Raw genomic sequence first — 17,583 nt, forward strand, 5'->3', positions numbered from 1 at the left:
CTTTTCGACCGGTCTAAACCAATCGCCCGCGCCATATCTTTTCTGTTTTAACTGGACTACAATGCATCTTTTCGTACTGCGTTCCTGAGGCGTAATTTTTGCCGCCTCTGCCGACCTTTTTTTTTCAATGAACTAAAATGTCACACATTGAAATCAGTGGGTCGGGGAAGCGGAGGGAAAGCGTGAAATTAGCTGCTGCAGAGGCGACAGCCAAATCGCTTAAGTGCAACGCTGTTGCCAGATTCATGAAAAAAATCCATTCTTTACAAACTTGATTGTTAAGTTCAAAAATAGTTCGTGCTTGATATGGCTGGATATTGCGATATTAAATGCTCTTTGCAATTAAAATTAATCTATTAATTGATCTTCACGAAATACCCCATCAATAATTATGGAAATAATATCGTATATTGAAGAGAGTATAGAATAAATTGGCATCCACGCAATACTGGTCAAAATAATTAACTTTAGATATTTCGGGGAATTACTAAACGTCACGTCTGTTCGGTCGGTTTGTTTTATGCTTTTGTGAGTGCTACTCACAATTACGGCTAGATAAACACTACTTGCTAGTAGTGTGATCTAGCCGTAATTCAGAGTTTAGTAACTTATTTTGTAATAATCAGACTTTAAAATGAATGATGTACATGACATTGTGATGTCCCTTCTAGAAACCCCGTTTTCTAGAAGACAGGAGGATGAAAAGCGAGAGGTCTTACAGGGAAACAGACCTACTCCCCAGATAAGTGTTATAACAAATGATAAAAAGACAAATTAACAATCCCGATTACAAGTGTTCAAGCCGAGCTGGATTTTTCTTGTCTAAAACGGATAAAATCTTACTTAAGAAATAAAATGTTACAAGATAGAATTTCTGCTTTGTCTTTATTTTCAATTGAAAAGGAGCTGTTGGTTACCCTTAGTGAGAACGAAGGGAAGTTTTATGATGACATAATTGATAAATTTGCTATTCTTAAAGACAGACGAATAAACTTAACCTACAAGGAATAATTTTTACACAATTACATTCTTTAACTATTTTTTACTTGTTTGTTTTTTTTTATATCGTCGTTTTATATCGTCGCGTCGCGCGTCGTAGAGCTTGATGTGACAAATTCCGTCTTACTAACCGAACGAAAACCTTAAATTAGAGCTGTTATATTACGATCATTAGATTAATTAGCTAATACCTAATATATGTTTTAAGTTATATTATTTATACTCTGAAGAAAAAAAAAATAAAGAAACAGTTCCGATGATGACTTTTTTAATAAGTTATGCTTACAAACTTATTATACCTGAGGAGCAAAAAAATCTCTAGCTTATTATTGCTTAGCTACTTAAAAAAACAAAAAGAAAATAAACACATAAAAACAAAAAAAAAGTTGTTATGACATTTTTAGTAGGTTCAACCTTCAAACGTATATCTGAGGAACAAACAAAAATAAACTTGTTGCAGCTTAGACCCCCCTCGTCTTTTTGTTTTCGTCCGCGTTTGCGTCGCCTCATCAGTTCTAATGGTCACGAGCCGCTACTGCCAGGCACCCTCTACTGACTGTGGTCATGTCACGCGGGTAGAGGGTGTGAGGGGGCCTTGGCTTAACCGCCTGGACCAAGAGGAGACAACCTCACCAAAAACCTAAATTCTACGATGGCGGGACCAGGTCAAAGGGATGCGTGCCTAGATAGAGGACTAGCCATTACTGACCTCAACCTTGGGGCATCAGGGGGCACCCCATTGTATTTACCCCTTACTTCTACATGCGGGGCTCTATAGAAGTGGACCGTCTATCCCTAGCGACTCGTGGGAACACTATGAGATTTAGCATTAAAAACACCACCGGTGCAGCTGTGGGGAAGCCCCCTAGCGACACTGGGAACATTACAAATAAAAGTTCCAAGAGACCAATCCAAAGGTAAACTACAAGGGCGGCTGACACTTGCTTGAGATCACTCCACAAGTGGCACACAAGCTACCACCTTCTCCAGCAAGGGTCAGGAGTCTACCTCTAAACCCATTAAGCGCCACAAGCTACCGTTTCGTCTACCGGAATTTATAAATCACTGTTCACAGGCGGTCGTGACTATACAACAGATTGAATAATTTGTTTTCAATTGAATCCACTGCCGCACTTTTATATGTATGCGAACATATCAGCGCAGTGTTGTCGAGTGGTTTTAGCGCTAGACTGGGGGGAATTTTATTTTTTTGTAAATATTACTGTTTGTTTTGATTATTTGAAATAAGTGACAACCAGTCACCAATCAGGAATATACACAGTGATATATTGTTCTACATAATGTTATGTGCTGTTCTGCTGTTTGAGATTTTAACTATATCTTTAGAAAATATCATGGCAATGATAATATAGGGGAGAATCGGATAACGCGTGGGACACTTAAGAAGCTTTTAATTATTTACAAACAAGAGGAGGCGTTATCGATGACAAATTCACATAGTTATTATATCTAAAGATGTGTCGTGGCCAGGAAATTGTACCAAGACATATAACGATGCCGGACGGGGCTAACCCTGTCCGTCATACCAGGCACCCTCTACTGACTGTGGTCATGTCTCGCGGGTAGAGGGTGTGGGGGGGCCTTGGCTTAACCGCCTGGACCAAGAGGAGACAACCTCACCAAAAACCTAAATCCTACGATGGCGGGACCTGGTCAAAGGGATGCGTGGCTAGATAGAGGACTAGCCATTACTGACCTCAACCTTGGGGCATCAGGGGGCACCCCATTGTATTTACCCCTTACTTCTACATGCGGGGCTCTGTAGAAGTGGACCGTCTATCCCTAGCGAGTCGTGGGAACACTATGAGATTTAGCATTAAAAACACCACCGGTGCAGCTGTGGGGAAGCCCGCTAGCGACACTGGGAACATTACAAATGAAAGTTCCAAGGGACCAATCCAAAGGTAAACTACAAGGGCGGCTGACACTTGCTTGAGATCACTCCACAAGTGGCACGCAAGCTACCACCTTCTCCAGCAAGGGTCAGGAGTCTACCTCTAAACCCATTAAGCGCCACAAGCTACCGTTTCGTCTACCGGAATTTATAAATCACTGTTCACAGGCGATCGTGACTATACAACAGATTGAATAATTTGTTTTCAAATGAATCCACTGCCGCACTTTTATAGGTATGTATGCGAACATATCAGCGCAGTGTTGTCGAGTGGTTTTAGCGCTAGACTGGGGGGAATTTTATTTTTATGTAAATATTACTGTTTGTTTTGATTATTTGCAATAAGTGACAACCAGTCACCAATCAGGAATATACACAGTGATATATTGTTCTACATAATGTTATGTGCTGTTCTGCTGTGTGAGATTTTAACTATATCTTTAGAAAATATCATGGCAGTGATAATATAGGGGAGAATCGGGTAACGTGTGGGACACTTAATAAACTTTTAATTATTTACAAACAAGAGGAGGCGTTATCGATGACAAATTCACGTAGTTATTACATCTAAAGATGTGTCGTGGCCAGGAAATTGCACCAAGACATATAACGATGCCGGACGGGGCTAGCCCTGTCCGTTATACCAGGCACCCTCTACTGACTGTGGTCATGTCTCGCGGGTAGAGGGTATGGGGGGCCTTTGCTTAACCGCCTGGATCAAGAGGAGACAACCTCACCAAAAACCTATATCCTACGATGGCGGGACCAGGTCAAAGGGATGCGTGGTTAGATAAAGATCTAGCCATTACCGACCACAACCTTGGGGCATCAGGGGGCACCCCATTGTATTTACCCCTTACTTCTACATGCGGGGCTCTGTAGAAGTGGACCGTCTATCCCTAGCGACTCGTGGGAACACTATGAGATTTAGCAATAAAAACACCACCGGGTGAAGCTGTGGGGAAGCCCGCTAACGACACTGGGAACATTACAAATGAAAGTTCCAAGAGACCAATCCAAAGGTAAACAACAAGGGCGGCTGACACTTGCTTGAGATCACTCCACAAGTGGCACACAAGCTACCACCTTCTCAAGCAAGGGTCGGGAGTCTACCTCTAAACCCAATAAGCGCCACAAGCTACCGTTTTGTCTACCCGGCCTGGGTCAACCAGGCGGGCTAGACGATCCTCTGAGAGTAGGTCTTTTTTTTTTTTTTATAGATGGGAAACGCCTTTAGGGCCGGAGTGTGGGGATCTCCCTCTCTACTCTATCCAGAGGGCCTACCCACTAAAAACCCATCTTTGTCAAACCTCAGTCTCAGTCTCGGAACCGCCCGGGGCATTACTTCAAGACAGAGGGTTGTCTTATGTATGCATCCTATGTATTAATCGTTGCGCCAACTCTTCCTGAAATTTGGTTTTCATAATAACCCTAAGCATTTCCGCAACCGCTATGCTCTTCTCTTGGTCTTCACCCATAAGTGCCCCGACGTTATCTAGCGTGACCTTGGTGCCACACCTTGCCTCTGCCACGTCCCTAAATTTCCTCCATCTTCCACACTCGAATAGAGTGTACGCAGGAGTATCCTGCTCCTGGCAGTACACACAGCGATCGCTATCTCTTTTGCCCATCCTTTTCAGGTATGTGCCAAAACACCCATGACCTGTGATAGCTTGAGTAAGAAAGTGGTCTACCTCCACCCATCCATTCTTGTGCCACTCCGCCACATTTTCAATAAATTGCTTTGCCCAGCCATCATATCTCTGCCAATCCTCCTGCCATTTCATCAAGATGTTTTCTCTTACTTGCAACCTATGTTCCTTGCCCAGCCTGTAGGTGTCGCATCTTTCCTCTACCTGGTGTACAATGGGCATGACACCAGCCAATGTCAGTACTGCCGTTGTCGGCGCAGTGCGGTAGGCGCTCGTAATACGTAAGGCCAATTTCCTAATCATAGATTGCAGCATATTTTGATAGTGTTGATATTGTATAGCTCTTCGCCAAATTGGAGCGGCATACAATATCATGGAAGTCACGGCCGATGCCATCGTCCTCCTCTTCATAGCCCTAGGTCCGCCAACATTGGGCATTACCCGCGACAGGGTGTTAGTTGCACGTGTGGCCTTTTCCACTATTCTGCGGACGTGGGTGGTCATACGCAGACCGCTGTCCAGCCACACTCCCATGTACTTTACAGCTTTGCAGGGCATAATAGTCACTCCCATCGATATCAGCGCTCCAGCCTTCTAATTTCCGCTGTCCCACCAAAGCAAGCAACTCCGTCTTCTGTTTTGCTAAGCTGATACCCATGCTATCCAGCCTGTTGCCGATTATCAGCGCCGCAGTCTCCACTCTTATTTTCAACATATTGGGCGTTGAGACTGTGATCAAGACTGCCAGATCATCTGCGTAAGCAAGAATCTCGCACCCAGTTCCTATGTCCAACCTCAGCACCTGGTCATAGAAGACGTTCCACAGCGTCGGGCCAAGTACTGATCCCTGAGGAACCCCGCAACTCATTTTATAGGTTTAGCCGTCCTCCGCCTCTATTTTCCTGCATGATAAGTAGGACTGGATAACCCTAATTAGGTACCTGCTGATGCCCATTGACTTCAATTGGTCTATAATACCCCGCCAGGGAGCAGAGTTAAATGCGTTTTTCACATCCAACGTGAGAAGGGCTACGTATCCCCTACTCTTCCAGCTGCGTGGCCTTATCAGGTCGACCTTGTCCACAATTATGTTAAGAGCGTTTATTGTGGATTTGCCCTTTCTGAATCCAAATTGCCTATCGAACAGTCTATCGTTTTCCTCCAGTTCAGTCTCCAGTCTAGCTTTTATTAAGGATTCAAAGAGTTTCCCGCTGGCATTAAGTAGGCATATTGGTCTGTAGTTTATCGCAGATGAACTCTCCATTTTGGGCTTTTCAAAACCAGCTTTCCAACCTTCCACAATCTCGAAAAATGGCCCCGGACTAAGCACCAATTCATAACGTTAGTAATGGACTCCGGATCCTTCAAAGCTGCTGCTTTCAACACTTCTCCAGGTATTCCGTCCAAACCTACCGCTTTACCATTCTTTATGTTACGCGCGGCGCTTAAAATTTCATCCGTAGTAAAAACCGGCACTTCCTCAGTAGGTATATTCAAGTTACCCCATTCAATGTCTGGTCTCGATGGGAAAGGAGCCCTCACTTGTTCTCTGACTTCATCTGCCGGGATAGGAACTCTAGCCCTATTCATAAACTTCCTGGTGACTATTCTGTATGCCCTTCCCCACACATCCGCGTTCAGTTCGTCGCACAGTTCTTTCCATTTTTGCTTTTTAGATCTTGCAATCTCCTCCTTGAGTTTCTTTTTTGCCCCTTTATACTCTTCACCCAGGTTAGTGACGGCCACATGAGTCCCCAGTCTTTTATTTTGCCTCTTAATTAATCGTCTCAAACGAATGCAGTTTCTTCTCAGTTCGGCAATCGCATTGTTCCACCAATATACCGATTTCCTATTACCTCTGAGAGTAGGTCTTAGCGGAGCAGAAGATACCTCCGACTGCTCTACGAAGGACTTGCTCCAGAGGAAGCAAAAGCAAAAACACTCCTCCGAAAAGGGGAGAGTAAAGAAACCAAGAAACAACCTGACTCATCTCCATTAAAGGGCAAGAGAAGGAGCGAGAACCTCTCACCTCTTCTCCGACAGCGAGAGACCAAAGCCAGGATGGAAAGCCGTTTAACACCGGGAAGCAAGCAGGGACGTATCACCAGCTTTGCAGCTATTGCTGGACAAGTGAAAATGGTGGTGTTGCCAAAGGATTTCCCAGAGGTTGCTCTGACTACCGACGAGCAAACGTCTCTAGAAGAGGTTATTCTGGACGAAGTAGTGGCGATCGGATCGCAACACAATGATCTACAAAATGTGGGTCAGCTGCGTTTTGCGGGGATACACTTTCGGGTGGGCATGATCCTCATATATTGTGTATCTCAAGAATCGGCGAATTGGTTGGTGGAAATCGCACCTACATAAGCTTAAAAATTGGCAAGGGCTGGAACTGGTTGCAGTAAAGGGAGAAAACATCCTTAAAGGGGCGGCCATCACGGTCTTTCTGCCGAGGAACAAGGGGAAAGACACCACCTACCTGCTGAGCCTTATCCAGGGCCAGAACTTCAATATAAGGACATCAAGTTGGCGAGTCATCAACTCGAGGGAGGAGGGTCATGGTCAGGTCCTCACAATAGGAATTGACCTCAAATCCAGGGAGGCAATAGACAAAGAGGGACATATCCTCTATTATAGATACGGGACAACACCGGTATCAGGTCTCAGGAGAGACCAAGTTAAAGAGGTGGAGAAAATGGAGACAGATCCTCCAGCCTACACCTCACGGGTACCTCAGCCGGAGGCAAGCTCCTCGACTGTACTGGCACGGACGGCCAAACTCCAGCCTTGGAAGGGTGTGTACCCTCGGAGGAAAAACTGTTGTCAGAAGAGGATGGGAAATACCCTTTTCCCTCTACAATAGGGGTATGATGGGTTATAGACTGTATGATGACGCAAAGAAGGGGGACACACTAGATATTTAAGGTCGCAGTGATTAACCCCCCCTCTTACTCATTCTATATCTAAACTCATTAATTATACTCATTCTATATCTAAAAAGCCCAGGGGGGCCTAGGGCTTTTGTTTTTTTAAAAATGAAAAATAATTTTAAAAAACATATTTTTTGAATAAAACGTTTATATGAATTTCTCGAGGAATTTTTTTATTCGCTAATTTTTGTGATTTGTTCCAAATTTTTTTAAAAAAGTGGATCAGATCACCTTGTATTGACTATCTGTGTGGTAATGCGTATTTATTTTCGGCATTTTATGATGAAAAACATTACCAGTTTATACTGCTGATAATTACTGTGGTTTGCACTTTTATGTTAAATTTTTATCATATTCGTTCACAGATTTTACACCTTTTTTGTTGGGCACGTTCGCCACTAGTGCAAAACAGGGATAGGCGTGTACAATAATGTAAAAAATAGATTTTACCAGTGTATTTTTATTTACGTTTTGAAAAAAACATAAGAAAACTGTAAAGAAACTACGTAAAAAGATTAGCAAAGCTCCGTTAAAAACGTTGTTATTTGTTAGTAATAAACTGACCGGTTTTCCCCAAATATCTGCCTAAATAATAATTTCGAAACATATTATTGTTACAGCAATATGTATTTTGATTCTAATTTAATCATATTTGTATCTCGTCTGGTTTGTAAGATCCCGGTAGTGTTTATACATATATAGTATGAGACATCGTATGTATATATAAAGTGTCATTTAAATTTAAGCATACATACAGTAAAGTATAATAAACAATTTCCAGAAATAAAAACATTTTATAGTTATTAATGATACAAGTTCGATACGAACATCATAATGAAACGGGTGTAACGTTAAGCCACGAGGCATTAGCCGAGTGGCTTAGTTATACAAGTTTCATTAAAAAGTTCGTATCGAACGTGTATCATTCAAAATTTAACCTACGACGCGACACGAGGGACGATCCAAAGAGATTTGATTTAATTTAAAATATCAGAGATATCCTCATAAAAATTAAAATTCAAAATTATCAGGTGCCCATTTTAGTTGACGCCCTGGTAACCGTGCTTGTTGATTGTTTCCATTTTGACTTTGACAACTCAATTATTGATGTTCAATTTTGTGTTAAACGTTCAGTTTTAGCAAAAAGCAAAAAATAATATTAATATGGGTGATTCTGATTCTGAAAGTGTCTCTTCTGATATTGAAGGCATTGCGCAAAACGTTGTCGATTCCCTACTTCCCGAAAAATCAAGACAAACGTACGAGCAAACCTATGTAAAACTTGAAAATTGGTGTAAAGGGAAAGGAATCAAGAATAGTAATAACGAAAAGGTTCTCCTGGCATATTTTGAACATCTTTCAAAACATAGGAAGGCTTCATCGCTTTGGGTATATTATTCCATGCTACGGTCAGTTATATCAGTGAAGAAAAATACAGATATTATGACCATTTAATTGCATTTCTAAAAAGAAAATCGGAAGAATTTCGGTCAAAAAAATCGAGAATTTTAAGAAAAGAAGACATAGCTCGTTTTTTATTGGAAGCCGATGATAAAACTTATTTCTTGACAAAAGTTTCATTGATAGTGGGACTTGCGGGAGCCTGCTGGCGTATCGAGTTGACAAATCTGCAGCTGCAAAATGTTAAAGATGAAGGACAATGCATTCATGTCATTATTCCATTTACGAAAACAAAGATATCACGAGATTTGTTTATAACGAAAGGGAATGTTGAAGGAATAAATATGGGATAAGTGGGACCATAATACTTTAGGAAAAATTCCGTATAAAATAGCATTGTTCCTAAGTCTTCCAAATCCACAACAATACACTGGACATTGTTTCCGTAGATCGTCTGCGTCGTTGCTTGCAGATTCAGGAGTGGATTTGTTAACTGTTAAAAGACATGGTGGTTGGCGCTCTAACACAGTGGCAGATGATGAGTCTTCAACAAGTTCAAGCACTCAGGAAATAAATTTACTTTCTAAAAATTCAACTCACCTGTCATCGTCTGGAATTAATTTAACCAATGGTACTGATATTATAATTAATGTTTACAATAAATAAACGTATTTAGGTATCTTTTTTTGCTTGTTTCTTATTTTAAAATTTGCGTGTTATAATGAATTCATAATAGCATTAGTGCTATTATGAAAGCCATAATGACATCCAAATGACAATGTTAAATGTGTCATAATGACATTGTCGTAGATTAAAAATATAATAATATCCCTGGTGTCTTATTTGAAATATCCAAGGTTCTAGTAATTTTCATATGAAGTGTCAATACCCTAATGCAAAAATAATTTAGGTGGACCAATATAATAGAATTACTAAGAATAATAATTTTATGATAAAACTGGTCCGTGCTTTTATGTCAGCATCCATATTTTCCGAAAGATCTTATCGATGTTCTCCATAAACGTACAACAATCTATCACAGACCGTGATCATCGTCTGTATTTTTATAAATTGAGTTAAATTAAAAATTAAATGTTTTAATGACATTTATGGAGAAAATCATTATATGTGGTCAGCAGGGCAAGTAAAAATCAACGGCTTAAAAAGCCAAGTAATGACAGACCTCGGCAGTGAAATATATATTAACCAATATCAAATTGAAGAACCAACTGCTTACAAATACTTGGGTCATGAAACTCGTATAGCCGCGATAACCAAACTTGCGAGCTTAACAGTCGAATAGGACTGACTTGGACCGCCTTGAAATACATTTTCAACGGGGCATTTCCGATTTATTTGAAAAAAAGCCTGTTCAATCTTCAATCAATGTGTTAATTAACCAAGAACACAGCAAACAAAATTAGAATAACACAATGGAAAAGATCGTCGTTAGGGCTATCTCTCAGAGACAAAATACCGAATATCTAAGTACGAGACAGAACAACAGCCACAGATGTTAGAATGGAGACCAAGACATGATGCATTCAGGAGCAGAAAGCGTCCAACCACATGCCATGACGACTTAAGATGTATCCACAGTAACTGGATACAAATTGCTCAAGATAGGGAATTATGGAAGCAAACGAGGGAAGCCTACATCCAGCAGTGTAGAATGTAGAATGAGTGGGAGGAGGAGAAATCACAGGATTTCCATTCTTCTCTGACAACAGATGTTCTTCCTCCGAGGATTTACACCCTTCCACGGTTGGGGTTTGGCCCTCTGCGCCTTTCACAGTCAAGCACCTTGTTTCCGGCTGAGGTACCCGCGAGGCTGGAGGATCTGTCTCCATTTTCTTCACCTCTTTAACTTGGTCTCTCTTTAGACCTGATACCAGTTTTGTCCCGAATCTATAATAGACGATATATCCTTCTTTCCCTATTGCCTCCTTGGATTTGAGGTCAAGTCCTATTGTAAGGATCTGACCATGACCCTCTTCCCTCGAGTTGATGACCCGCCAACTCGATATCTGCTTATCAGCAGAAAGACCGTGATGGTCACCCCTTTTAAGATATTATTTCACCTCAACTAAAAAGCTGACCAACATTTTTAGACTATTGCGTTGCAATCCGTTCGCTACTATACTTCGTCCAGTATCACATCTTCTGGAGCCGTTTGCTGGTTGGTGGCCAGTGCAACCTCGGGGTAATCCTTTGGCAGCGCCGTCATTTTTACTAGTCCAGCGATAGCGGCAAAGCTGGTGATACGTCCTTGCTTGCCTCTCGGTATTGGACGGCTTTCCATCCTGGCTTTTTCTCTCCTTGCCGGAGCAGAGGTGAGAGGTTCTCGCTCCCTCTTTTACCCTTTGGTGGAGATGCACTGTTTCTTGGTTTCTTTACTCTCCCCTTTTCCAACGAGTGTTTTCGCTTTTGCTTCCTCTGCAGCAAGTCCTTCGTGGAGCAGTCGGATGTATCTCCATACTTCTACTCTGCTAAGACTTGCTCTACTGGATGGATCCAACATCATCATCCTTGGATTGCAAAAGGGATTTTACTAGGTGCAGAAAAACTCAATTTTATTTAATACTCAAAAGTTTATATACGGTTTTAAGTTCTAAATCTGTTAATTTTATTCTAGAGTTAGTTTCTTTGCTCACTTTCTCTTAATTATTAGTAAGAAGAATCCTCTGATTGTTATGGGTTTTTTAACACTGTCTCCTCAACGAACACCTCAGGGGGGACGCTAGAAAGCTAAGAAGCAACGGCAAATGCAGATTCTTTGAGAAAAATCACACCAGAACACCTCATCACTGTGCGCAGAGATGGCAACCCTTCGTGCTATAAACTTTGGTACGACCGATATCGGAGATGGAGAATTAACCTCTGCGAAGCCGTCTCAGATACTGGCTTTTGTCAAACTGTATAACTGTATAAGAGACTGTATAACTCGTTTATACTTTCATCATTCTACATCTCCCATCTACTACATGGGAAAGAGATGAAACTAAATATTCGCAATAATCACCAGCCACCAGCTGCTCAGTCTGAAAAATCTGGTAATTTTTTTAACTTTTGTGCCAAGCGGTACGGTTTAGTTTATTCTTGCTTATACGTCTTTTAAATTTGTCGTCATTAGGAACACCAAGAAGCTTTTATTGCGAAAATAAATTCTTATGTATTTTATTTTAGTTTTTTTGTTTACAGAAAAATTAAAAATTACAGGTGTTGCCAAATCACTTGAGGCCAAATTAACAAATAATGTAGATATTTGTTTTTTAAGAAATTTTCTCCAAATGTTTACTTGAACATCAAAACACCCATTCGCTTCAGGCATTGTTGTATATCATTAACCTTTTTTATGTACTATTTTATTAACACTGTTTATATTATAATTATTATAATAACATCATCTTTTTTTAACTTTTCGTTACTATTAATAGCTTAATTAAGGCATTTTTACTAGTTTTGTCTGATTTTAATGACACACATTCTTATTAAAATCTTTTAAGTCCAATGTCCAAATGTTAAAAATACTTAATATTCTTTTCAAAAAGTCCAGTGAATTCATTTACAAGAACGTAATTATAAAATGGTTATAAAATACTTATTGATAACAACCTCAGTAGCGTGGTTTAAGTCACATTTTCTGTTAAAAAACGTATTTAATTTGTTCAGAAATCAATATTTAAATGTTACGAGTCGTCAATGTCTATTGTTTACTGAATATCTTATTTGAACTCTGTTGTTCTTTATGTATAAACAAAATAAATAACAAAAATGAAATCATTGATACGGCTTGCATTAAACAAAAACTGTTATGTTCTTGGGAAATCCTTGGGTAGGCTTGGGAGATATAAAAATACAGATGAATGATTTAGTATAGAAATACGTGGTTGGCATAATATTGTTATTATTATATTATATTTAACATTTATATCGCACTATTATTTTGTTTAACAATCACAAAAAAATAGAATTTCCAATCTAATAATAGTAATGCAAGTTTTAACAGTTGCTAACTCTATGATACTCTATTTCTATAAGCCAAATGATTAGATTTTTGAAAATTCTGAGAGATGGTTCTGTGTATAGTTCGAGGACTACTAAAGCCACAAATTAAAATTATTTTTAAAAGGTACATAGTGTCCCAAATAAATAAAAAATATCAAAGTTGCATTTTTTTTAAATGGAACACCTTGTATATTATTATATTTTTAGTTTCTACGATTAAAATAAAGGTAAAATTGTTTAAAAAACAATAATATTTGCGATTTTGTGAAAATGCTGTAACAATTTTAATGCTTCATTTCTCTATAGACTAGAGGTATTTACGTTTTTAAAGCCAAATATTGCACTGAAGTTTTTCTATTTACTAAATTTTGAATTGCAATAATAAAAATAATATCACCTTATAAGAGTGTCTAAAACTTTATTTTAAATAATTACTAGCTTCAAACGGCTTAAACTTGTTTAATTTAAACGGAATACTCTGTATAGTGTCTATCAATTTTATTATACTTGCAAGAGTCTTCTCTAGCCGCTCAAGAGGGATGGAAAACAACGATACAATAACTAAAGAATACATAATCAATAATACAAATAGAAATATATAGATAAAAAAAATAGAATACAAATCGTCGGTTTACAAGCAAAACACACTAAGTGCAATTATTTTAATTTTGATTTATTTATATCATTTGACTAGATTTCTTCCAGAATATAGATCTATATCCAGGAAAAATCTACTATACCTTATAAGAATTATTTGTTTAATTTTTAAATTACTTTCATATTCATAAGTCCCATAATGGCTCTATATAAGTTATATCCCATACAGCACGTCCAAATAAAATTACGTTTTTACAAAGGAGACACATGAGGAACAAAATATGTTAAAGTGAACCTAAGTGTTCATCTAGTTCTAATATATACATATGAGATACACGCAGGTTTATATTGATAGAATTGTGTGATACAGTGTTTACTAGTTGTATACCGTATGCACTCAAAATTCTAAAGAGTTTTTTGTAACGTAACAAATAATTATTAAAATGATGAAATCTGACGTCGGTATATAAGATATACAATGTATAAGTCATATGTATGTGTGATACTTCGTATCATAGTTGTGCCTATAGTACACACCTTGTAAAAATGTGACGTATACACATAATATATAGACACTTTGTAATAGTTTACTGTTGTGTCTACATTCTAGCATGAAATAAAGGTGTGCGCACGCGCGGATAGCCTCAGCGTAGATACACCGACCAAGTGTATCTTATGTGTCCTCTCTCCTTTCTCCTTTCTAGGAGTGGTATGTGTTAGCAGCCATTATTGTTTATCATTCGGAAGCTCTATATAAATGTTCTGTTTGTGTGTAGTTTAAATGAGATTTTAAGGTAAGCACAAGTTTTTAATTACCTTGTTATACCTTCCTAGTAAGGGAAGAGTCGCTGCTATAATATTAATAATACTCTTATTATTAATATTATAGCAGCGACTCTTCCCTTACTCGATACCCAATTTACCAAATTTTGACTCCAATGAATGAAAACTCCAAATATTCTCGTATAATGATAAAGAGGTTAGCTCTGCAATATAATTGTTTGCTATTTTAGTGTTTACTATTTTATTATGTTGTTATACTAGGTACTTATATTTTTAATACATTTTATACAAATTCTGTTCTTTTACAGTGTTTTCTTACTTCTGGTTTCTGCAGTGTAAATAATTATTATTATTGTGTTATTTGCGATATTGCGTTTCATGATATAAAGAAATATAAGAATTTTATTTTTTAACCACTTAATCCATTTTATGGAAGAAAAGTGGTACATTTAATACAAAACAAAAATGGAACAATTTTAAGGCTACTTCTCTTGAACTTACGATCGAGATACTTTTGGAAAATACAAAGTTTTGCCTTCCTAATTTTCGTTCTAAAAAGATATAATTGGTGTCATTGAATAAATATTTCTTAAAAAGAACGAAACGTTAGGCATCAAAACTTGTATTATTTCCTAAATTCGTTCATAAGAAGTAGTTTTATCTAGCACAAGATGTATATACGAAGCAAAATATATACGTATACACGCGGTAGTCACAACTGCAATGTGTAAACAGAGTTTAAACGTAATACACAAGCACTGTGTATCCTACGGCACACTGTGTATCCCTTACTTTGTGTATACGTAAATGGTATACTGTGGCTACATTGTGAGGCAGACGTTTAACCTTTGTGCATACGTGTTGAACTACAATGTGTAAAGGTAGCATATTTACATCGGGGGAATTGTGTCACCCTGTGTCTACGTCTAATAATGTAAACACATCGTAAATGTGATTTGATGTGCTGTATGGGATATTATTATAAAAAATATATTCGTTTTTGGACTTAGTGTGTTTTGGTTATACACCGACGAAATAACACCCGAGACCAAATTGTTACCATGGCTCCAAACAGTGCAGTGGTCACATATTTTTCTTAACTTAGATGCTTGAAGAGATATTTATATTTTTGATAAATGTTTTGACTACGCCTATGGTGTAGGCGGTGGTATTATACTACTTAATTACGAAAAAAACGTATTAAAATATTAACAAAAGGTACAAAACTAGTATCGACGTATAGCTCATATTAAGTGCATATAATATAAGAAAAAAATTATCAAATCAAGAAAACGCTAAAAAGGTGGAGTGGACTATTTATTTACCTATGAAAACGTAACTCCTGGCTCTTTCTTATCATTGTGGCGGCTTTTACACTTGAAAGCTAAATACATCACCATTTGAAAAAAAAGTTTATACAAAGTTAAATGCTTGCTTCATCTACGTTACTGTAGATGGAGCTCAAGGCTTGGTAGGGTTTGTACGTATGTGTTTGTTATACAAAGTTCAATGCACGCAACAGACTATTAAAAATCGCCAAATTATTGCTGTTGACGAGCTGGTGTCTCATTCGTAGACTCCAAAATGATGGGGTTCAACAGCAGAAATTCTGCTCCAGCCCGTATATGGGCATTACGCCTCCTTGTATTCCTTAGTCATTGATGTCACCATACGGTGACATAGAAGAAGAAGTCAATTCTTAACGGACGAGAAGAAGAATTCCATTCTCAAATAATTTAACCAATCTTCAGGTTCAAGCACAAGTTCCTTTAATGTGTCTATATCAAGAAACTCTTTTCTTTCCAGAAGCTATTTCTTTGATCACTTTCTTCGTTCCTTTTTAATATTTTTAGATTTTGTGGCTAATGCCGCCGCTGCTGCACATAAATATATTGACTTCATGTAAATAATACAATGTGTTTCAATAAGACTTTTAACAAAACTGCTTATGCGTAAAATCCAGTTCGACGTCTAACAAAACCGCCCAGCAAAAACGCAGTCTGTGGGGCCCTTTATTATGTTTGTTCCAATATTTTTTTTACTCTGAGGATAAAACGCGTTGTTACTATTCATTTATTTGTTTCTAATGACACATTGACTGTACATAAATGTTTTGTAACAATGAGCGTTTCTTCAGGCTTATTTAATTTAATTGCTTTATAAATATTTTTATGGTCATACATTTTAAGACGCAGTTGGACGATGATACACTTTGTAATTAATTCAAAAAGAAATAAATTATTAAAAAGTTTTGCAGTTCTCAGATCGATTGACAAGAAATCTATAAAAAAAATAGTTACTTTAGCAAATGCAAAATTGAATTTATATTGATGCAGTAAAGCTATACATGCTATTTTTAATGCAATAGGTAATGCCAGTTTAATGAAATAGTTAAAGAATTAGAATTAGTATAAATGCTTTGTTACTGCTTTTATAATTGTAGCGTTAGCTACTAGAACAGAATAATATCTTATTCTGTAGAAGAATGTAGAATGAGTGGGAAGTGGGGTTAATCACTGCGACCATAAAGATCTATTTTGTCCCCCTTCCTTGAGGAACTCACCATACAGTCAACCCATCATATATGGTGTAGGGGAGACAGGGTATTTCCCGTATTTTCCATCCTCCTCTGACAACAGAAGCTCCTCCTTCGATGGTATACACCCTTTCTACGGTTGGGGTTTGGCCCTCTGTGGCCTTCATAGTTGCGGAGCTTGTCTCAGGCTGAGGTACCTATGAGGTGGAGGCTGGAGGATCTGTCTCCATTTTCTCCACCTCTTTAACTTGGTCTCTCTTTAGATCTGATACCGGTGTTGTCCCCAATCTATAATTTTATCATTGGATATAAAGTCAATTCCTATATTGTGAGGATCTGACCACGACCCTCCTCCCTCGAGTTGATTGGAGTTCTGAGCCTGGACAAGGCTCAGGAGGTAGGTGATGTCTTTTCCCTTTCTCCTCGGCAGAAAGACCGTGATGGTCACTCCTTTTGAGATGTTTTCTCCCTTCACTGCAACCAGTTCCGGCCTTTGCCAATTCTTGACCTTAGGTGCTGTTTCTACCAACCAATCAGCCGATTCTTGGAAGAATTTTTCGAAGACAATGAGATGCTCCAAAGTACCAGAAGGAATTCCTCTTAGCAACTGACTGAGAGCTTCTCCACCAACGACAAGGTCACGTATCTCCTAGAGGAAGATATTATATATTTATATTCTGTAGCTTCAGCTACTAGTTTCACTTCTGTTCAGGTGCATTTCATCTTCAAATGAGATCAAAATTAGAACCTTTGATTAGGACT

The sequence above is a fragment of the Sitophilus oryzae genome, unplaced genomic scaffold (assembly GCF_002938485.1).
Source record: "Sitophilus oryzae breed Bouriz unplaced genomic scaffold, Soryzae_2.0 scaffold_1_pilon_pilon, whole genome shotgun sequence".
Classification (NCBI taxonomy): Eukaryota; Metazoa; Arthropoda; class Insecta; order Coleoptera; family Curculionidae; genus Sitophilus; species Sitophilus oryzae.